This window comes from Erythrolamprus reginae, chromosome 6 (assembly GCF_031021105.1).
Source record: "Erythrolamprus reginae isolate rEryReg1 chromosome 6, rEryReg1.hap1, whole genome shotgun sequence".
NCBI classification, from domain to species: Eukaryota; Metazoa; Chordata; class Lepidosauria; order Squamata; family Dipsadidae; genus Erythrolamprus; species Erythrolamprus reginae.
The window spans coordinates 34605072-34626827 of NC_091955.1; the positions used below are offsets into that span (position 1 = coordinate 34605072).

General features: G+C 42.3%; 1 protein-coding gene across 1 annotated transcript in view; it reads left to right on the top strand.

Annotated features, from left to right (window-relative positions):
- Window positions 1-21756, top strand: part of SAMTOR (S-adenosylmethionine sensor upstream of mTORC1) — a 60380-nt gene that overhangs the window by 28038 nt on the left and 10586 nt on the right. The gene's annotated exons all lie outside the window — the stretch shown is intronic.

Here is a 21756-nt window from a genome sequence, read left to right on the forward strand (position 1 = left end):
ACCATCTTTCAGCTGTGGCGAGGGGGGCGTTTGCCCAGGTTCGCCTGGTGCACCAGTTGCAGCCCTATTTGGACCGGGACTCACTGCTCACAGTCACTCATGCCCTCATCACCTCGAGGTTCGACTACTGTAATGCTCTCTACATGGGACTACCTTTGAAAAGTGTTCGGAAACTTCAGATCGTGCAGAATGCAGCTGCGAGAGCAGTCATGGGCTTACCTAGGTATGCCCATGTTTCACCAACACTCCGCAGTTTGCATTGGTTGCCGATCAGTTTCCTGTCACAATTCAAAGTGTTGGTTATGACCTTTAAAGACCTTCATGGCACTGGACCAGAATATCTCCGAGACCGCCTTCTGCCGCACGAATCCCAGCGACCGATTAGGTCCCACAGAGTGGGCCTTCTCCGGGTCCCGTCAACTAAACAATGTCGGTTGGCGGACCCCAGGGGAAGAGCCTTCTCTGTGGCGGCCCCGGCTCTCTGGAACCAATTCCCCCCAGAGATTAGAACTGCCCCTACTCTCCTTGCCTTTCGTAAGCTCCTTAAAACCCACCTTTGTCGTCAGGCATGGGGGAACTGAGACATCTCCCCCGGGCATATACAATTTATGCATGGTATGTTTGTATGTATGTTTGTTTAGTAAATGGGTTTTTTTTTGTTTTTTTAAATCAAACCGGGGTTTTTCAAATATCTTAAATTATATTTGGATTTGTTATAAATTGTTTTATTCTGTTGTGAGCCGCCCCGAGTCTGTGGAGAGGGGCGGCATACAAATCCAAAAATAAAATAAAATTAAATAAAATTAAATAAATAAATAAATAAATAAATAACTATTCCTGCCAGCTTAATATCATTGGTAAATTTGGTAAGTCCCCATTCTATTACCTCTTCTAAGTCATTTATAAAGATATTGAAGAGTACTAGGCCTAAGACGGAACTTTGTGGTAGCCCACTGCTTACTTCTCTTCATGACATAGTTTAATCAGCCAGTTATGAAATCATTTGGTGGTGATGCTATCTATCCCACTTTTTCTTGTTTTCCAAGAAGTAGGTTGTGGTCTACTTTGTCAAATGAGTTGCTGAAGTCTAAATATATTATGTCCACAGTATTTTGCTGGCCTACTAATTTAGTCACTATGTTGAATGAAATAAGATTGGTTTGGGGTGATCTGTTTTTAACAAATGTGCTGACTCCTAGTTATTACTTTACTCACTTCTAGATGTTGCAGTTATCTGGGTCTGGTTTTTTTCCCTTTTTTGAAGATGGGAACCACATCAGCTCTTTTCCAGTCCTCTGGTAGTTCCCCAGTGTGCCAGGATTTTTTAAAGATGTGATAAAGTGGTTCTGAGATGATATCTGCTTAATCCTTTAGAACTCAGTACGTCGATGATACCCAGCTGTACATCTCCACCCCATGTCCAGTCAACGAAGCAGTTGAAGTGATGTGCCAGTGTCTGGAGGCTGTTGGGGTCTGGATGGGGGTCAACAGACTCAAACTCAACCCTGATAAGACGGAGTGGCTGTGGGTTTTGCCTCTCAAGGACAATTCTATCTGTCCGTCCATCACCCTGGGGGGGGGGAATTATTGACCCCCTCAGAGAGGGTCTGCAACTTGGGCATCCTCCTTGATCCACAGCTCACATTATAGAAACATATTTCAGCTGTGGTGAGGGGGCCGTTTGCCCAGGTTTGCCTGGTGCACCAGTTGCGGCCCTATTTGGACCTGGAGTCACTGCTCACAGTCACTCATGCCCTCATCACCTCGAGGTTCGACTACTGCTCTACATGGGACTACCTTTGAAGAGTGTTCAGAAACTTCAGATTGTGCAGAATGCAGCTGCAAGAGCAATCATGGGCTTCCCTAGGTATGCCCATGTTACTCCAACACTCCACAGTCTGCATTGGTTGCCGAACAGTTTCCGGTCACAATTCAAAGTGTTGGCTATGACCTATAAAGCTCTTCATGGCACTGGACCAGGATATCTGCAAGACTGCCTTCTGCCGCACGAATCCCTGCGGCCGGTTAGGTCCCACAGAGTTGGCCTTCTCTGGGTCCTGTCGACCAAATAATGTTGTCTGGCGGGACCCAGGGGAAGAGCCTTCTCTGTGGTGGCCCTGACCCTCTGGAACCAGCTCTCCCCAGAGATCAGGACTGCCCCCACCCTCCTTGCCTTTCGTAAACTTCTTAAAACCCACCTCTGCCGTCCGGCATGGGGGAACTGAGACATCCCCCCTTGCATATGTAGCTGTATGTACAACAATAACAACAACAACAACAATAACAACAACTCTGGGATGTAAGGTCCCAGTAATTTATATTCATCAAGATGAGACAGGTGTTCTGTTACCCTTTCTTGTGCTTATTTTAATTTTAATTTTTAGTCTGTCTTCTACAGTTATGTTTTTGATAGGTTGGGCTATAGTTTCTTTTTGCATGAAGATCAATGCAAAAAGTGAGTTAAACAGCTCTGCTAACAACAGCAATGAATTTCATATTATTAATAGGTATTATATAGTATTGATTATTTTTCTGCCATCATTACATCTTCAGAAAAAACCCCAGCACAACTTCTTTGCATGGTAGGTTGCTAACTATGCTCAAAGTTAGTCCTGAGGCAGATTCAGCATATCATTTAGCAGTCTATTGTAACAAATTTTGAAGATAAAATCTGCTCTAAATTGGCCCACATTATTGCTGCACATAAATTTATGTGAGCACAAACTAATTAGTTATTGTGTCCAGATTGTTACTGTTAGGGAGGATAAGCAAGCTACCTTTTATCTAACAATTTGCCCAGAATGACTGTTAAGATCTTGCAGCGACAGTCTAACACAGGGGTGGGCAATTAATTTTGCCATAGAGCTGCATGAGAAATTGGGATGGTTTTAGAGGGCCGGACTAATATAATTAACTCAGTTCTACCCAGTACTGTATATTATTGGGTAGAACTGAGTTACTCTCCGTACTGTAGGAGCGGGTCCAGCAGTCACATTGGTTGCTCACTGTCCAATCCGCATAAGACTGAGCCTGTCTTTAAAAAGATTGCTGGATCCGCCCCTTCCCCAGAATTCGCTCAGTCCTCCTACCGGCAGGACGCGTGGTGGCTCAGCTCCTCTCTAAACAAACACCTTCCCTTCTTCTACGAGATTCACAGCAAAAAAGATAAGTAATTAGCCTTTCTATCCACGATCGAAGCAATTTAGCTTTCCAGCCAGCCCTCGGGGGTTGGGGCTCGGTTCCAAGCGGAGAAGCAGCGATATAGCTTTCAGTTAATTGCGTAATTGCCTTGCCTTATCATTTCAGTCGGCCGTATTTCTTCTGCTAAATCTGCCCAGCTGGGAGGTTTTTTATTACTTTTATTACTTTATTTCGGCACTTCCTGGGGAGTGGGACGCTTTACAAGGGCGCTTGTTCTGTCCCCTGACTTAGTTAACTCTTTATTGACTTTTTCTTAACACGAAGGCCCTCAGCATCCAGTAAATCACAGCACCAACGGCCCACCCACGAACAGGCCGGCTGGCGCCATAAAGTCCGCTGCGTGGCCCAGAGTAGGCTGTGAGAGTCTCAGGCTTGTACTCCATGCTAGGCCTCTCAACCAGAGTGCCTTGGTTGCTTAATCATTGAGGCCTAGCCCTACTGGTCTCACTGACACGAAGTCTGGATTGATCCAGGCTTGTCTTTGAGGGCAGACACTTCTGGGCCTCCTTCCACTTGGGGTTTAAATTGTTCAGCCTATTACTGAAAAGAAAGAGATAAAGCTCTCCAAAAAATTCATGAACAATCAGCTAAGCGCTTAAGGGTGCAGGCCCAAGTGCATGTTAGCTCACCTGAACCCCCAGACTCCTTTGAGCTGCCTCCCGCAGGTATATCTGTCTTGTCTCTGGATGAGCCAAACCTAAACAGACCACAGCCTAACTTATGGGGATTTAGATCCAGAGATACCAGACCATTTGAAACAGGGCCCTTCAGAACCTGAATCTTCCAGGGCCAACAGGGTTCCCTCTGAATTTCCTGCTTCTATTACTAACCTTCCTTCTGAACTGCAATCTATGTTTTCTACCTTATCTCAAGCCATTGATGCCAAATTCAAGGCCATCAATGCGCAGCCCCATCCTCGTAGTCAAACCCGTCTTAGACCCCTGATTTCCTTCTCAGCCTACAGAGTACCTCAAAAACCAGACTTTGATTCCTCTGAGCAGGAGTACGAGGATGATGATGATCCTGAAGACAGGAATGACCCTTTCCTAGGCCTCTCTGAGGATGAAGAATCTCAAATCAAGATTCCTCCATCCTCTACTATTTTTCCCTTTCCGCTGTTTAAGTCTCTACTACGTAAGGCAAGAGCAGCCATAGGCCTTTCAGGGCAAGCCTGCACCTACTTCTGATACTCCACAGGAGGAGAATCTCCCCTTTTTCATGCAGGAGCAGGAAGATACCGAGGTCATTCCCATGCCTAAACTATTTAAGGACACTTTGCTGAAACAGCGGGATCATCCAACTCTAGGTTCCAATCCCTCCTCTAAAGATAAGAAGCTTTATAAAGTCTCACCTTCTTATGAGGATCTTCTTATTTGTCCCAAAGCAGATGAACCAGTCAAGACGCTGTATTCTGCAGCAGCTATGCCTGGCAAGGCAGAAGAAGTCTTAAAACCATAGGACAAACGTCTGGAGCAAATGCTCAAGAAATGTTTCCTGGCAGACACCTGGGCAATCAAATGTGCAGCGTCAGCATCCTTCTTTACTAGAGCCATGCTTCTGTGGTTGCAGCAACTTCAACAGCAAACCCCTCCTGATGACTTAAGGGGCCAACAAGACCTCAACAAGGTCTTTGCAGGAGCCCAGTATGTTGCGGATGCCATCCTACAATCCTCAAGATTTGCGGCAAAGTCGGTGGCTGTTTCGACAGTGTTGTGATTCAGTCTGAGGCTCCTCAGGGAACGGCTGGAAATCTGCCGGCTCCATGCTCAGAGGGGGAGGACGAGGAACAGGAGGAGGAGGAGGACCAGGCAGACGGGGAAGAGGAATGCCAGGACGAAGAGGAGGGAGAACAGCCTGAGACCCCCCGGGGGGGGAGCTCTCCCCAGCAAGTAGCCTGGAATCCTTAGATGAGAACGCACAAGCCATCATCGATATGAGGCAGAGAAGGGCCTCCCAACGAAGGGGACAATTAGCCAGGTATTTCCATCCCTAATAGGCAACAGCTGGGTTTGGGTGTGGTTCTCCTCAGAAAGGTTGAAAAGGCAGGCCCGCCCTTCCTGTATTGTGGAGAGTTATCTTTTGGGAGTCCTGTGACCTTGCTTCAATCCTTGGCGTCTTTGATTCTGGCTTGTGGCCTCGAAGGCTGAAAACTTGGGGGAGGCGTGGGTTTTATTATCTACAGTGGTGTGTGTGCCAGCAAGAAGCCTGTTGTATTGTCTGGCCGTCGTGACTCTTCTGTGAAGCCTCATAGCATTCCAGTTTGTAAGAACAGTTTTTGTTCTCTGTGTTTGTTTTCAAAGATATAAAGTGACTTTGCTTTTTACCAGCGTGTCTGGCTGCTTTTTTGAGTTGGTGTTGAAGTCTGGGGGCACCCAGACAGAACAGACAGTGGCCAGGCGGCTTCTCTAGCTCCGCCCTTGGCAAGCGGGAGTGAGGCAGAAGTGGCAACTTTTCTTAGGTCCTCTAAAACGTAAGCTGTTATTTGGTGGCTTACTTGATCGTCTACTTACAGAAACCACTGATAAGAAAATCCTGGGGCCTACTACCAAGAAGTCTGTCAAAACGCTTCAGTCCTTTTGGCGGTCCAATCGCCAACAAGATCAGTGGTTCGCGTTTCAAAGAAACTCAGGTCAGTATAATTCCCGGTTTCGTTCCCAATCAGATAGAATCCCCAGGGGCAGAGGGTCTCGATATCAAAGAGGCTCCTCTGCCTCGAGGGCCTCAAAAAGGTCCAGATGGTAATGATCACTCTATCCCCATTGGGGGGTGCCTGGCCTGGTTCGTTTCCAGCTGGCGCCGCTCCTGTAAGGATCCCTGGGTTATTTCCACAGTGGCACGGGGACTTCAATTGGAGTTTATCTCCATTCCCCCCCAAACATTTCATTCCGTGCCCTTCTCCTAGATCCCATTCCTCCCGGTCTCCATATGGAGGAAGCGATCCATCATTCTAACTATTAGATTTGTCATTATATATTGTTTTTATCATTGCTGTAAGCCGCCCCGAATCTACGGAGAGGGACGGCATACAAATCTAATAAATAATAATAAAAATAATAATAATAATATAATAATAATAATAATAATAATAATAATAATAATAATAATAATCTCCTCTCCATTAGGGCGATTCAGCCAGTGCCTTCCTCGCAAAGAGGACTCGGTTTCTATTCCATCCTCTTTATGGTCCCTAAGACCTCTGGAGGATGGAGAGCCATTTTGGATCTTAAAAGATTAAACCAGTATATCAAATACAGAAAGTTTAAGATGCATTCCTTGTCCTCTATCCTGGCATCTATTCACCCTGGAGACTTTATGTCCTCCTTAGACCTTACAGAGGCCTATCTCCACATTCCCATTTTAAAAGGCCACAGACAATTTCTCCGCTTTGCCTTTCAGGGCAAACTCTATCAGTACAGGGCCATGCCCTTCAGCCTGTTCTTGGCCCCTCGAGTCTTTACTAAGCTCCTGGATGCCCTGGCAGCTCATTTCCGGGCTACCCCCATTCATATTTTGTGCTATTTGGATGACATTTTAGTTCACAGTTCTTCCAAAGAGGGCACCCGTACAGATCTTCAGTTATCCATATCTCTCCTACAGGAGCATGGTTTTTCCATTAATATAAAAAAAAGTCAGTTTCATCCTTCCGCCTCCCTTCAGCACCTGGGGGCAATCATAGATTCCAACCTATCTCAGGTTTTCCTTTCTCCTGAAAGGAAGATTAGTATAAAAGAGCTTATCGCTCAAGTCAGATCCCAAAGAAAGGTCTCCATTTCCATGCTGTCTTCCCTACTGGGAAAGATGGTGTCCTGCATTGGTATCATTCCCTGGGCACCTCTCCATGCTAGGGAACTCCAATGGCTTTTATTGCCATTCCAGAGATCAGGAACCAGCAACTCAGCACACTCCATTCTGATCCCTTCTGTAGTCCTGAAATCCCTCTCATGGTGGACTTCCTGTGCTCTGGACAAAGGATCCCTTTTCAGGATTCCAGACCAGTTTACCATCACCACGGACGCCAATATCCTGGGCTGGGGAGCCCACGCTCCTGGCCTGATAGCCCAAGGCACGTGGTCATCGAAGGAGTCAACCAAGCCAATCAATTGGCTGGAACTGAGAGCAGTGTCACTAGCCCTCAAGAGGTTCAAACCACACATCCTCAACCGACATGTCCTAATCCTAACAGACAATATGGCTACAAAAAGCCACATCTGAAGACAAGGATGCACCTGGTCCAAGGCCCTGATGCAGGAAGCCCTGAAGCTGGACCTTTGGGCAGAGAGACACCTGCAGTCTCTGTTGGCCGACCACATATCAAGAATTCTCAATGTTCAGGCAGAATGGCTCTCCCGATCGACTCTAGATCCAGGGGAGTGGAGTCTCCATCCAGACTTATTCCAGCAAATCTGACTCGGATTCGGTCACCCATCGCTAGACCTGTTCGCGACCACGACCAATGCTCAGCTCCCTCGGTTCTATTCCAGATTTCCATCCCCGGGAGCAGAAGCAACCAATGCACTCAGAACCCCTTGGCCTCCAGGCCTCCTAGATGCCTTCCCACCAACTCCAATCCTGCCAGACGTGATCTACAAAATCCTCCTCGGGCAGGCCCAGGTAATTCTGATAGCCCCTCACTGGCCTCGACGACCCTGGTTTGCGGAACTCCAGCGGCTATCCGTCCAAGCCCCCTGGCGACTCCCCGCTTCAGAGGATATGTTGCAGCAGGGTGTCTCTCACCATCCAGACCCGGAGTGGTTCCACCTCACCGCTTGGCTGTTATCCGGCGCGACCTAGACCTTCGAGGTTATGATCCAGATGCCGTGGAAGTGATCCTAAAGTCTAGAAGAATATCTACCAACAGGATCTATGACTATACCTGATCTAAGTTTCACTGGTGTTCCCAGGAAGGCCTCTGTCTCTTGTGTATTCCCATTCACAGAATCGTTTCCTTCCTCATGAAAGGCTTCCACCTAGGTCTCTCAGCCAACACTATCCGGCGACACCTAGCAGCCTTATCCTCAGTCCTGGCAGGACCCCGAAGGCAACTGCTTCACACCTTTCCTGAAATACAAGAACTGTTAAGAGGCATCTCGAACCCCAGGCCTCCCACTGTTCACAGATATCCATCCTGGGACTTACCTCGGGTTCTGCATTCTCTTACCCAAACTCCATACAAACTGCTAAATTCTGCATCCTTCAGATACCTGTCCTACAAAGTAGTATTCCTGGTGGCAATCATCTCCGCCTGACGCATTTCTGAGCTGGCAGCGCTCTCTATTCGCCAGGATTGGACCCCACCTTTCTACCAAAGGTCAGGTCCATGTTTCACAGATTCCAGGACATTGTATTGCCTTCTTTCTGCTCTAACCAAAACCACCATCTCTCTGTCAGATGGCACACTTTGGATCTTACTAGAGCTCTGCGAATTTATCTCCAATGTACTGGGACCTTTTGTAGGTCAGAAGCCCTATTCGTAGCTTTCCACCCCAGGTCTCTGGGGTCCAAAGTCTCATCCACTGTATTAGGCCATTAGATTCGAGGGACAATCTCCAAAGCTTACAAGCCAGCATCCCTCAATGTCCCACAAGGCATCATGGCACATTCTACAAGAAGTGCAGCCACATCAGCAGCCTGGGCAACTCAAGCGCCCTTGGAGGAAGTTTGCAAGGCGGCCACATGGGCCTCTCCCAATTCTTTATAAGGCACTATAAAATTGACTCTTATGCTTCAGGGGATGCTGCCTTTGGCAGGAGAGTCCTCCAATCCATTATCTCTCATGATAGACAACTAACCCCTCGCTAGGGACACATCTATTAGGTATGTCCCACGTCACTGCTGGACCCGCTCCTACAGTATGGAGAATAGGCGTTGATTCCTTACCTGAACACCTCTTCTCATACGCTGAGCGGGTACAGCAGTCACTTCCCTCGCTATGTCTTTCTGACTATGCTTGTGCCTTTATTCCTTCCTTTTATTATCTATGAGAGTAGAGCACTATTCGAGTCACCACTTTTTGAGCCTATGTCTACAGATTCGCGAATTCTGGGGAAGGGGTGGATTCAGCAATTTCTTTAAAGACAGGCTCAGTCCTATGCGGATTGGACAGTGAGCAACCCACGTGACTGCTGTACTTGCTCAGCGTACGAGAAGAGGAGTTCAGGTAAGGAATCAATGCCTAATTATATTATAAATTATAAATTATATTATATATTATATACAGTGAACCCTCGATCATCGCGAGGGTTCCGTTCCAGGACCCCAAGCGATGATCGATTTTTCGCGAAGTAGCGGTGCGGAAGTAAAAACACCATCTGCGCGTGCGCAGATGGTGTTTTTACTTCCACTGCCGCCCGCCCTTCGCCCGCCCACCCCGTTGCGCGCGCGCTTGGGGAAACCCTAGCTCCGCTTCCCAGCTGGGAAGCGGAGCTAGGCTGCCCCAAGCTCGCGCGCGCCGCCCGCCCGCCCACGCTGTTGCCGGCTCCGCTTCCCAGCTGGGAAGCGGAGCTAGGCTGCCCCAAGCTCGCGCGCGCCGCCCGCCCGCCCACGCTGTTGCCGGCTCCGCTTCCCAGCTGGGAAGCGGAGCTAGGCTGCCCCAAGCTCGCGCGCGCCGCCCGCCCGCCGATGCTGTTGCCGGCTCCGCTTCCCAGCTGGGAAGCGGAGCTAGGCTGCCCCAAGCTCGCGCGCGCCGCCCGCCCGCCCACGCTGTTGCCGGCTCCGCTTCCCAGCTGGGAAGCAGAGCTAGGCTGCCCCAAGCTCGCGCTCCAGCCCACCGCCGCTGGGGTCTTACCGGGGCAAGAGGGGGAAGACCCAGGGAAGCCTCTGCCCGGCGGGGAAACTCCACCATCTACGCATGCGTGGAAGGGCACGCATGCGCAGATGGTGGAGTTTACTTCCGGGTTGAAAACTAGCGAAATAGCCCTTTCGCGATCCTTGAGGACGCGAAACTCGAGGGTTCACTGTATTACATATATAATTATATATTATATATTATATCTTGAACACCCGGTTCTTATTTAGAAAAGTTATATATTATATTATATTATATTATATTATATATATATTATATATTATACAGTGGTACCTCATGATACGAACTCCTCGTCGTATGAACAACCCGAGATATGAACCCGGGGTTCAAATTTTTTTTGCCTCTTACGAATTTTTTTCTTCTTTTTTTTTTTTTTTCAATTTTTTTTATTATTTTTCATAAAAAGACAAACAAATACAAACAATGAACATAAAGTGGGGGTGTATTTCCCCCGCTTCTTATGAAAGTATAAATTCAAATATAGAAAAAGAATACATATGTGTTAACTATTATAAAAAAAAAAAAAGAAAAGATTAATAAGTTTGGGTTGAAGTTTACAAATCTTAATGTGGGTATTAAGGTTAGTATAACATAGTTACCAGAAAGGAAAGATACCTTTAATATAATCCTAATTACTATAATAAAATAGTGTTAAACCTTCAATCTAAACAGTAAGACTAAATTCAACTATTATACTTCAAAAATCTTAATATATTGTTTATACTTATACATACATAGCTATATCATAATCATCAAAAAATCCTTTTAAACTAATATTACTATAGTTATCATCTAGATAAAAACTAATACAGAATAAAGAGAAAGAAAAAACAACCACTAAAAATATATCTTATTTTTTCTTATCTATCCATTTGTAAACGTTATTCCATGTTTCATAAAATTTAGTATCCTCTTGATCGTTTAATCTTCTTGTCATCATATCCATTTCAGCGCAATCTAATATCTTAGCTATAACCTCTTCTTCCTTGGGGATTTCCTCCCCTTTCCAGTTTTGCGCATATATTATTCTAGCCGCGGTTAATATATGTATGATTAAATAAAAAATTTCTTTCTTATAGATCTGGGTTGTGACACCTAATAGATAAAATTCCGGGGTATTATCTATATCTTGTTTTATTATTTCTTTTAATATTTTTTCAATCATCTTCCAATATAGTTTTGCTTTGCTACATGTCCACCATTGATGATAGTAAGTTCCTATTTCCTTCTTACATTTCCAACATATTGGGGATGTTTTAGGAAACATTTTTGCTATCCTATTTGGTGGGAGATGCCATCTATAGAACATTTTGATTTGGTTTTCTTTTAAGGAAACTGATTTAGTCATTTTCCAATTATTAATCCAGACTTTCTCCCAAGTGTCTATATCTATTTCCTTACCAATATTTCTACACCATCTTATCATAGTATCTTTTAAAGTCAACTCTATATTTTTATGAGCAATAAGTAGTTTATATATTTTCCCTATCATTTTTGTAGAGTTAGTGGTTATTAAGGTAGTTAAAGAATTCTTACTTTTATTAAAAATGTAAAGAGTTTTATCCTTCTGATATCTAGATCGGATCTGGGCATAGTGCCACCAATCTATTATTATCCCTTCTTCTTGTAGTTCAATTCTAGATTTAAGCTTCATCTGATCATTTAATAGTTCTTTATATCTATGAGTCATTTTCTTGTCCTTTATAGACTTTGGATGCGTTATTGCTTCTAAGGGGGCTAACCAATCTGGGATGCTTAAGAAATGATTCTTCTTTATATCTTTCCATACTTCTAGTAAGTATTTCCTTAATGTATGCCTTTTAAAGTATGAATGGTTTTTGTCCTTATCATACCATAAAAATGCGTGCCATCCAAGCATTAAATCATGTCCTTCTAGTTCGAGTGTTCTTTTATTATCTAAGATTATCCAATCTCTAAGCCATGTTAGTGCGGCGGCCTGATAGTATAATTTCCAATTTGGAAGGCCAAATCCTCCTCTTTCTTTGATATCTTCTAAGCAATTCATTTTTATCCTTGCTTTTTTACCTTGCCATATAAATTTTTTAACTAAGTTGGTTAAAGTTTTTAAAAAGATACCCCCTGGGTTTATTGGTATTGTCTGAAAAAGAAATAAGACCTTGGGTAAAATATTCATCTTAATTGTTGCAATTCTTCCTAAGAAAGATATTTTCAAATTGTTCCAGGTTGCTAAGTCTTTTTTAATTTCTGCTAACAATTTCATATAATTATCATTTTTTAATGTTATTGTTTTCGCTGTTAAATTTATTCCTAAATATTTTACCTTTTTTACAGTCTTTATTCCAGAAATAGTTGCTAATTTAGTTTCTAGTGTTTTGTTCATATTTTTAGTCAAGTAATGTGTTTTGTTTTTGTTTATCTTTAAACCTGCTACGTTTCCATATTGTTCAATGGTTTGTAATAAAGTAGGAACTGTTGTAGTCGGTTCTTCAATTATAAACATTAGATCATCTGCAAAGGCCTGGAGTTTATAGATTTCATCTCCTACGGTTAAACCTTTTATTCTGGGGTCCGCTCTTATTTTAATTAATAAGGTTTCAAGGGTCATAATAAATAACAATGGTGATATAGGACATCCTTGGCGAACTCCCTTATTTATATCAAGTATTGGTAATTGACTATTATTCAATATTATATTCGTTGTTTGTTTTGAATATATGGTATCTATTAGATTAACAAATTTTGGGCCAAATCTCATTTTATTTAATTGCATTTTTATAAATATCCAATTAACGTTGTCGAAGGCTTTTTGAGCATCCAAAAACATTAAAGATGCCATCTTATCTGGGTGTTGTTCATAGTACTCTAGTATATTTATTACAGTTCTAATATTATTTTTAATTTGTCTCCCTGGAAGAAACCCATTTTGGTCTTGGTGTATTATTCCATTTATAACTCCTTTGAGTCTCTCTGCATAAATGGCAATAAAAATCTTATAGTCTACATTTAATAGTGATATAGGCCTATAATTTTTAATTTTTTCTGGTTCTGTACCCTGTTTATGTATTAAGGTTGTCAGTGATTCTGACCAAGATTTAGGAATTTTTCCATCAAGTCTACAGAAATTAAAAGTTTCTAACATATGATTTCTTATTGTTTCATTATCTATCTTGTACCATTCTGCAGGTATGGCATCTGGGCCTGTGGCCTTGTTGCTTTTCTGTTTTTTAATTGTTATTAGGAGTTCCTCCATTGTTATTGGTCCATCCATGGTAGCCTGTTGATCTTCTGTTATTTGTGGTAAATTTGAAGCCTCTAAATAATTAAAAACTTCATCTTCAATGACATGATCTTTAGCATATAATTCCTTGTAAAAATTATACACAATGTCTGCCTTACCTTCTGTATCGAATTTTATTTTACCATCTTTATCTTCTAATTTTTGGATTAATTTTGATTGACTCTGTTTTCTAAGTTTATACGCTAGCCATCTGCCAGGTTTATTTGCATATTCAAAATATTGTTGCTTTGCTCTTTTAATCTTTTCAGTTAGTTGGTTTTGTTCTATAACTCTAATTTTATGTTTAATTACGTTTATTTCTGTCTTTAGATCTCTATTCTTAGTATGTTGCTGCGATAAGGATTCTAATTGTTTTAATTCGTTTGTTAATTGTAAATACTCTAATTTCTTTTCCTTATTGTATTTTGCTGTATAAGATATTGTTAAACCTCTTATGTACGCTTTAACTGTATCCCATAAGTTCTGTGGAGTAGTATCTGATGTTTTATTAATTTCAAAAAATATTTTTAATTCCTTTTCAATCCAATCCTTATATTTCTTGTCGTTTAATATATACCTGTTCATCCGCCAATTGTTCTGTTTATTATTCATCGTCATATAGACCACTATTGGATTATGATCGGCCCATGTATTAACGTCTATCTCGACTTCTCTTATTTGTTCTGCCACTGTTTTTGGTGCCCATAACATGTCAATTCTCGTCCAAATTTTGTGAGGATTGGAATAAAAGGTAAATTGCCTTTTGAGAGGGTGTCTTTCCCTCCAAATATCGCTTAATAATAGTTCCGCTTTCATTTTTTGAAAAGTACTGGGTAGCAAGTTTCTTCTTGTTTTTTTGCCTTTTCCCCTTTTTTTATTACCTCCCCCTCCTGAGTGGTCTAATTGTCTATTCGCGATAGCATTAAAGTCACCTATTATCAATAGATTATCAATAGCTAAATCTGTTATTATTTGGTGTAAATTTTTATAGAATGTCATTTGGTCTTCATTGGGGGCATAAATAGAAACAACCACTAGAGGTCTGGGTTCAATGTCTACTTGTACAATCAATATCCTGCCCTCTTTATCCTTATATATTTGTTTGGAATTTATAGAATTCTTGACATACATCACTACACCTCTTTTTTTTTGGTCTGCTAATGCAGCATACATTTTTCCAATTTTGGGATTCAACAGTAATTTTTGGTTATCTTTTTTAATATGAACTTCTTGTAGTATTGCAATCTGAACATTTTGGTTTCTGATTTTGGAAAAAATTTGCTTCCTTTTTCTTGGTTCGTTAAGTCCATTAACATTTACGGAAAAGATTTTCAAGTCTTTATTCGTTGTCATTTAATAGGTTTTTTGGTTTCTCGCTGAGGTTGAACTCTTCTAGAGCCTTGGTCCTGCTCTATTACTTGGGCAGTTGCCCCCAGGTTTTCTTCTTGCTGAATTAGTGATTTTTCCCCTGGTTGCTGTTGAGCTGGTTGTAATTGGACCACTAGTTGCTTACTTGCATGGTCGGAGTGGCCCAAACCACTCTGTTCAAGAAAGAACATAGCTTGATCTACGTTTTCCAGTTTGTACCTTGTAGAGCGCCATGTCAGAGAAAGTCCTTGTGGAATAAGCCAACGGTAAGTGATATTTTCTTTAATCAAGATTTTGGTTAAAAAGTGGTAATCTCTTCTGTTTTCTCTGACACTTCTTGGAACTTGTTTTAATATCTTTATTTCTACTCCATGTCGTTGAGGCGGGGAGTTTCTTGAATAATGAAGTATCTCATCTCGCAACGCCTTTCTTGTGAATTTAATATGTATCTCTCTTGGGAGGTTGTGTCGACGGATATAGCTATTCGAAATTCGGTATACTTCATCGATTTCTTTCTGTAAAGCCATGGGGTCCTCTTGAAGTATACCTCCAATGATTTCCGCCATAGTCGTTTTTAAGTCTTCATCTTTTTCCTCTTTTATATTCTGAAATCGAAGTCCGTACGAAGCTCGTTGCATCTCCAGCTGGATGATAGATTCATCATATCTTTTGTATCTTTCATCAGCTCTCCCTTCAAGATACTCCATTCTTTTCTCATTTTTGTCAGCTTGCTCTTCAACTTTTTTAACTCGGTCATCACTTTCTTGAAGAGTTTGTTGAATCTGCTTTATCTGATCTTTCATCTCGCCCATATCAGCTTTCATTTGAGCCATCTCCACTTTAAATTCTGCCAAGTCAGCTTTTATGGCTTCTCTTTGTTGTGTTGCCTCCTCCTTTATGGCTTCTCTTTGTTGTGTTGCCTCCTCCTTTATGGCCTCTCTTTGTTGAGTGGCATCTTCTTGTGATTTGACCATAAAGTCCTTCAAAGCATTCAAAGTCTCATGAATAGTTGCAATATTGGACTGCATTGTTTTGTCTTTGTCTTTGTCTTTGGTAGACATGGTTAGCACTTGATGCGAAGGAGAAGAATGCGGTGACACTTGTGGAGATAGAGTAGTTGGTGTTGTTTGTTTCTTTGTTGTTTTAACAAAAGTTGAGGTGTGGGACATTATCAAATTAGAATCCACTATTTCAAATTTTAAGGTTAGTTTCAATTTTATATATAGTGAAAAGGAAAAGAAATTACTATAAATTCCAAATCTATTCAATATATTTTGTTTCCCTTATAATATGACTATACCAATTCAATAACAATTCAATTCATGACAAAGTTCAAAAGAAGAAGAGAAAAAAGAAATATTATTGTTTAGTGCCACAGGGAAGAAAAAACAAGTATTAGCCTTTTCAAGTAAAAGGAGGACAGAAAATGAAAGAAGAGAAGGAATATCAACTGTATATAGAAGACAAAAGAAAGAGAAGAAAAAAAAGTTTTTTGGAAGAAAAGACTTTAGGAGGAGGGAAGAAAAAAAGAAAAGGGGAAAAAGTGAAGTAAAAAGAATTGTTCAAAAAGAAAAAGAAGGAGGGTGGTATTTTAGTTCAACTATTTAGAATAGAGCAGGAACCCAAGGTTTTAACAATGCATATAGTTCAAACCAAACTTCTTCTAGTAATAAAAATGTAAGGAAGAAAGTCAAAGAAAAATCAGGGAAAAAACCAAATAATTATTCAAAGACACAATAACAGTATTGTATACTTTAGTTCTTCTTATAAATCCTGTAATTTTGCTATGAAGTAGAAATGAAGATCCAAATCTCAAAGGGTAAAGTTATATTTGATTTCAATTCAAAATTCAAGGAGTAAAGCAATTCCAAAGCTTGCTTGTGTTCAAGATGGAGTCAGTTTATTTTCCAAATTCAAGACAGGAGCAAAGAACAAAGAAAGAGATCCCAAGATGGAGTCAAGTTAATTTTCGTGCAGCAGGCAGATGTTAAACCAAAGAGTTCTCAGCAAATAATCCAAAAGGTGTCAGCAATAATCCAAAAGATGTCAGCAAATAGTCCAAAAGGCTCAGCAAGTATTCCAAATAGGTTAATCCAACAATAAGTAATCCAAGAAAAAAGTAATTTCAATCTCTTCTAGGTTCCATTTAATTCATGATTATTAAGTTATTCATGTTGTGAAAATAGGCAGCAAGAAAAAAAAAAAGGCAGCAAGACTGTGTTCCTCCGCTTCAGAAATTAAGTCCAGAAGATTATGATTTTAAAAGTCTATCAAGAACAGATTCTGTTCATCACTAGAAATTTTCTTTAGCAGTTAAAATTTTCTAAATAGTCATATCAAATTTAAACTATTTTGTTAAAGCATAAAGTCAGAAAATTATTTTGTAGATTCCCAAGCTCACGTTCAAAATGGAAAAGTAAAAGTGAAGAAAAAAAAATTAGGTCCGGCTGTTATTTGCGGATGGGTTTAAACAAGAAAAAACTTTCACTTTCGCCCTGGAAAAAAAAAAACTTTTACTTAAAAGTTTTACGATCTTCTGACTTAAAAATGAAACAGAATGGAGATTTTTACCTTAAGTCCTTTCTCTGCTATATTCTTTTTCTATATAGATGTAGATATTTTTACTTTCGCTTCTTTGCTTTTATTCTTCCCGCTGAGTGAGGGGAGAAAGCGCTGGCCGGTCCTCTTAAGCAAAGAGGAGCGGTTCTCCCGTCTCCGAAGCTGCGGGGCGAACCGCTGCCTCTGGAGTCCTGGCGATGGGTCCTCGGGCAGAGGAGAGCCCCCTGTTCATGGATCGGGCCATCCGGGCCCGATCCGATCGCAATTGCGACCTTCGGAGGGGGTAGAAGAGATTCGCCTGGCAGAGCCCTGCCAGACACGTCTCGCCGCGATCTCCACCAAACCGGAAGCCCCAATTTTTTTCTTCTAACGAACCAGGCGGCGGTGGCGAGAAGCCCCGCCGCATGGCTGTCGCTTTTTGAAACAGACGGGGGGATTCTCAGCGTCCTACTGAACCCGAACGCCAAACCTGAACTTCTAGGTTCGGCGTTCAGGAGACCGCCGAAAAGCCCCCCAGCTGTTTTAAAAGGTGACAGCTGGGCAGCGGGGCTTCCCAGGGGCCTCCCGAACCCCGAACCCGGATGTTCGGCAAAAGCTCGGTTTCGGGAGGCCGCTGGGAAGCCCTGCCGTCCAGCTGTCACCTTTTAAAACAGCCGGGGGGCTTCCCAGTGTCCTCCTGAACCCGAACGCCAAACCCGAACTTCTGGGTTCGGCGTTCGGGAGGTCGCCAAGAAGCCCCCCGGCTGTTTTAAAAAACGACAGCCGGGCGGCGGGGCTTCCCAGCGGCCTCCCAAACCCGGAAGTTCAGCAAAAGTTCGGGTTCGGGAGGCCGCTGGGAAGCCCCGCCGACCGGCTGTCACCTTTTAAAACAGCCGGGCGGCTTCCCAGCGTCCTCTTGAACCCGAACGCCAAACCCGAACTTCCAGGTTCGGCGTTCGGAAGGCCGCCAAGAAGCCCCCCAGCTGTTTTAAAAGGTGACAGCTGGGCGGCGGGGCTTTCCAGCGGCCTCCTGAACCCGAATTTTTGCCGAACTTCTGGGTTCGGCATTCGGGAGGCTGCCGAGAAGTCCCCCGGCTGTTTTAAAAGACGACAGCTGGGCGGTGGGGCTTCCCAGCGGCCTCCCGAACCCAGAGGTTCGGCAAAAGTCCGGGTTCAGGAAGCCGCTGGGAAGCCCCCCAGCTGTTTTAAAAGGTGACAGCCGGTCGGCGGGGCTTCCCAGCGGCCTCCCGAACCGGAACTTTTGCCGAACTTCCGGGTTCGGGGTTCGGGAGGCCGCTGGGAAACCCCGCCACCTGGCTGTTATCTTTTAAAACAGCCGGGGGGCTTCTCGGCGGCCTCCCGAACACCGAACCCGGAAGTTCAGGTTTGGCGTTCGGGTTCAGGAGGACGAGGTATTACTGTATATTATAATTATATTATAATAATAAATTAATTGCCTACCCCTGGTATATAGTATACATATGCTGGTAACACATGCTAAATGAAAAAAGCTGAAATCATTTGGTCATTATCACTTCCCTATAATTCCAAATTATGAAACATTATGATCCTGGAAAGTTCCTTTATCCAATTTTAAGTTAACAATTCATTCAATTCATATAATGCTACCTGATTATTTCATTTTTTTTTAAAAATCCTAAAGTTGTCTAGTTTCTTTCTACTTCTATTTTTATCTATCAAGGAACTCGTTTGCTTTCCATAAAAGGGGAGAGATTCATATTTAATAGTTTTATATTTCCAGAGTAATATCATTTATCCATCCTTCCTCCCTCCCTCCCTCCCTTCCCTTCCTCCTTCCTTCCCTCCATTCTCAGTCTTCAATTCCCAAAGAAGGTTAAGTCAACTTACAGGAAAGGTGGAGAGGGCGAGGCGAGTGCTCCAGTGTAGGCAGAGCCATCAGCCAAGCAACAGGCACGATGCAACTGCCGCTTTTTCGCTTTTTGCTTCTGGGTGCAGGTGGCGAGGCCATCTGACTGTACCAAACGGCTTTTGGAAACGCTTTGCGGCTTTTGGAAAAACTGCGCGGCTTTAGCCTGGTTGGTCAGATTGGACTAATTTCCGTGGGCCGGTCACAGACAGCGGGCGGGCCGCCTCCGGCCCCCAGGCTGCATCTTGCCCAGGTCTGATCTAACAGGACTATGGTTTTTTTAAATTTTTAGGATCACAAGAATGACAATTATTGATTTCTATTTGGCTTCATTGTGGTTAGTGGCAACCTCACAAGGTTTTTTTTCCCCTTCAGTATTTCCATAAAGCCAAGTGTAATAGTAGAGATATTTGATATCATTCTTCTTATCTCCTCTTACCATCTTAATCAGGGGAGATTGTGCAGGTATATAACAGCTGCTTGAATACCAGGAAAGTGGGTGCAGCCAGCAAACTGAAGCTGAATTTGTATGAAACACTATGAAAGGGAGTTTTGAGGCCTGGAAATTAAACTACCATTATTGCTTTTGCAGCACCAGGCCCAATTCCAGTTATTATTTATCATCTACAGTCATCGGTCCCCAATCTTTTGGGTACCAAGAACTGCTTCAGTGGAGGATAGTTTTTCCACAAAGTGGGATGGATATGGTTTCAGGCATTGCCTAGATACTATAGAAACATAGAAGACTGACAGCAGAAAAAGACCTCATGGTCCATCTAGTCTGCCCTTATACTATTTCCTGTATTTTATCTTACAATGGATATATGTTTATCCCAGGCATGTTTAAATTCAGTTACTGTGGATTTACCAACCACGTCTGCTGGAAGTTTGTTCCAAGGATCTACTACTCTTTCAGTAAAATAATATTTTCTCACGTTGCTTTTTGATCTTTCCCCCTTGTTCTTGTGTTCACTTTCCTATTAAAAACACTTCCCTCCTGAACCTTATTTAACCCTTTAACATATTTTAATGTTTCAATCATGTCCCCCCTTTTCCTTCTGTCCTCCAGACTCTACAGATTAAGTTCATGTAATCTTTCCTGATACGTTTTATGCTTAAGACCTTCCACCATTCTTGTAGCCCGTCTTTGGACCCGTTCAATTTTGTCAATACCTTTTTGTAGGTGAGGTCTCACCAGCGCTCTATATAAGGGGATCACAATCTCCCTCTTCCTGCTTGTTATACCTCTAGGTATGCAGCCAAGCATCCTACTTGCTTTTCCTACCACCCGACCACACTGCTCATCCATTTTGAGACTGTCAGAAATCACTACCCCTAAATCCTTCTCTTCTGAAGTTTTTGCTAATACAGAACTGCCAATGCAATACTCAGATTGAAGATTCCTTTTCCCCAAGTGCATTATTTTACATTTGGAAACATTAAACTGCAGTTTCCATTGCTTTGACCATTTATCTAGTAAAGCTAAATCATTTACCATATTACAGACGCCTCCAGGAATATCAACCCCATTGCACACTTTAGAGTTATCGGCAAATAGGAAAACCTTCCCTACCAAACCTTCCCCTATGTCACTCACAAACATATTAAAAAGAATAGGACCCAGAACAGACCCTTGTGGCACACCGCTTGTAACCTGTCTCTGCTCAGAATACTCGCCATTAACAATAACTTTCTGATGTCTACACTTCAGCCAGCTTGAAATCCACTGAACTATCCAGGGATTAAGTCCAATTTTCACTAATTTATCTATCAGCTCTTTATGTGGAACCGTATCAAAGGCTTTGCTGAAGTCCAGATAGGCAATATCCACGGCACCACCCTGATCCAACACCTTTGTGACATAGTCAAAGAAATCAATGAGATTAGTCTGAGATGATTTGCCTTCAGTAAAGCCCTGCTGATTTGGGTCCAATAAGTTATTGTTTTTTAGGTGCTAATTTATCCTCTTTTTGACTAGAGTCTCCATCATTTTAACTATAACTGATGTCAAGCTAACTGGCCTGTAGTTACCAGCTTCTTCTCTACTGCCCTTCTTGTGGTTAGGACGGCACAGAAGTCATTAATTAATTATTTAATTAATATTTGAGGAATCAAATACTTTTTTAAAAAAATTCTCCCAATATCACCCAACTCATATTAAAATCAAGTAGAGGTCCAATTTTTTTTCACAAAAGGGTTGAATTTATAGTGTTATGATAAGGGCCTTCAAGGTAGCAATTCCCAATTGCAATATTTGTTCCTACGTCTCCACTCTCTTCTTTTAATCAATAGCTGAAGACATGCCTATTTAATTGGCTGTTTGTACTGAACAATTGCTTCCGCTTCTTAGATTTTTTCAATTAACTTTAATTTTCATGCTTAACTTTTTAAATAATGTTTTGTTTTATTCTTTTGAACGCTACGTGGACCTCACTGGGGAAATAAATAATGTAAATAATACTTTGTTTTAAGTGGACACCCTGTGTGTGTTTCTGTTTCTGCACGTGCATGCATGCAGGGTGTGTGTGTGTGTGTGTGTGTGTAGATTTTCTCACACAGAGAGACACACTGTTCAGTGGAACCATTTGCTTCGTGATGTTCCTCCTTTGTTAATACAGGCAATTTTGGTTGCAGGTGAAGACCAAATAGAGCTGTGGCAGTCTGCTATGTCAAGTTATTTGTGAATGCCTTGAAATA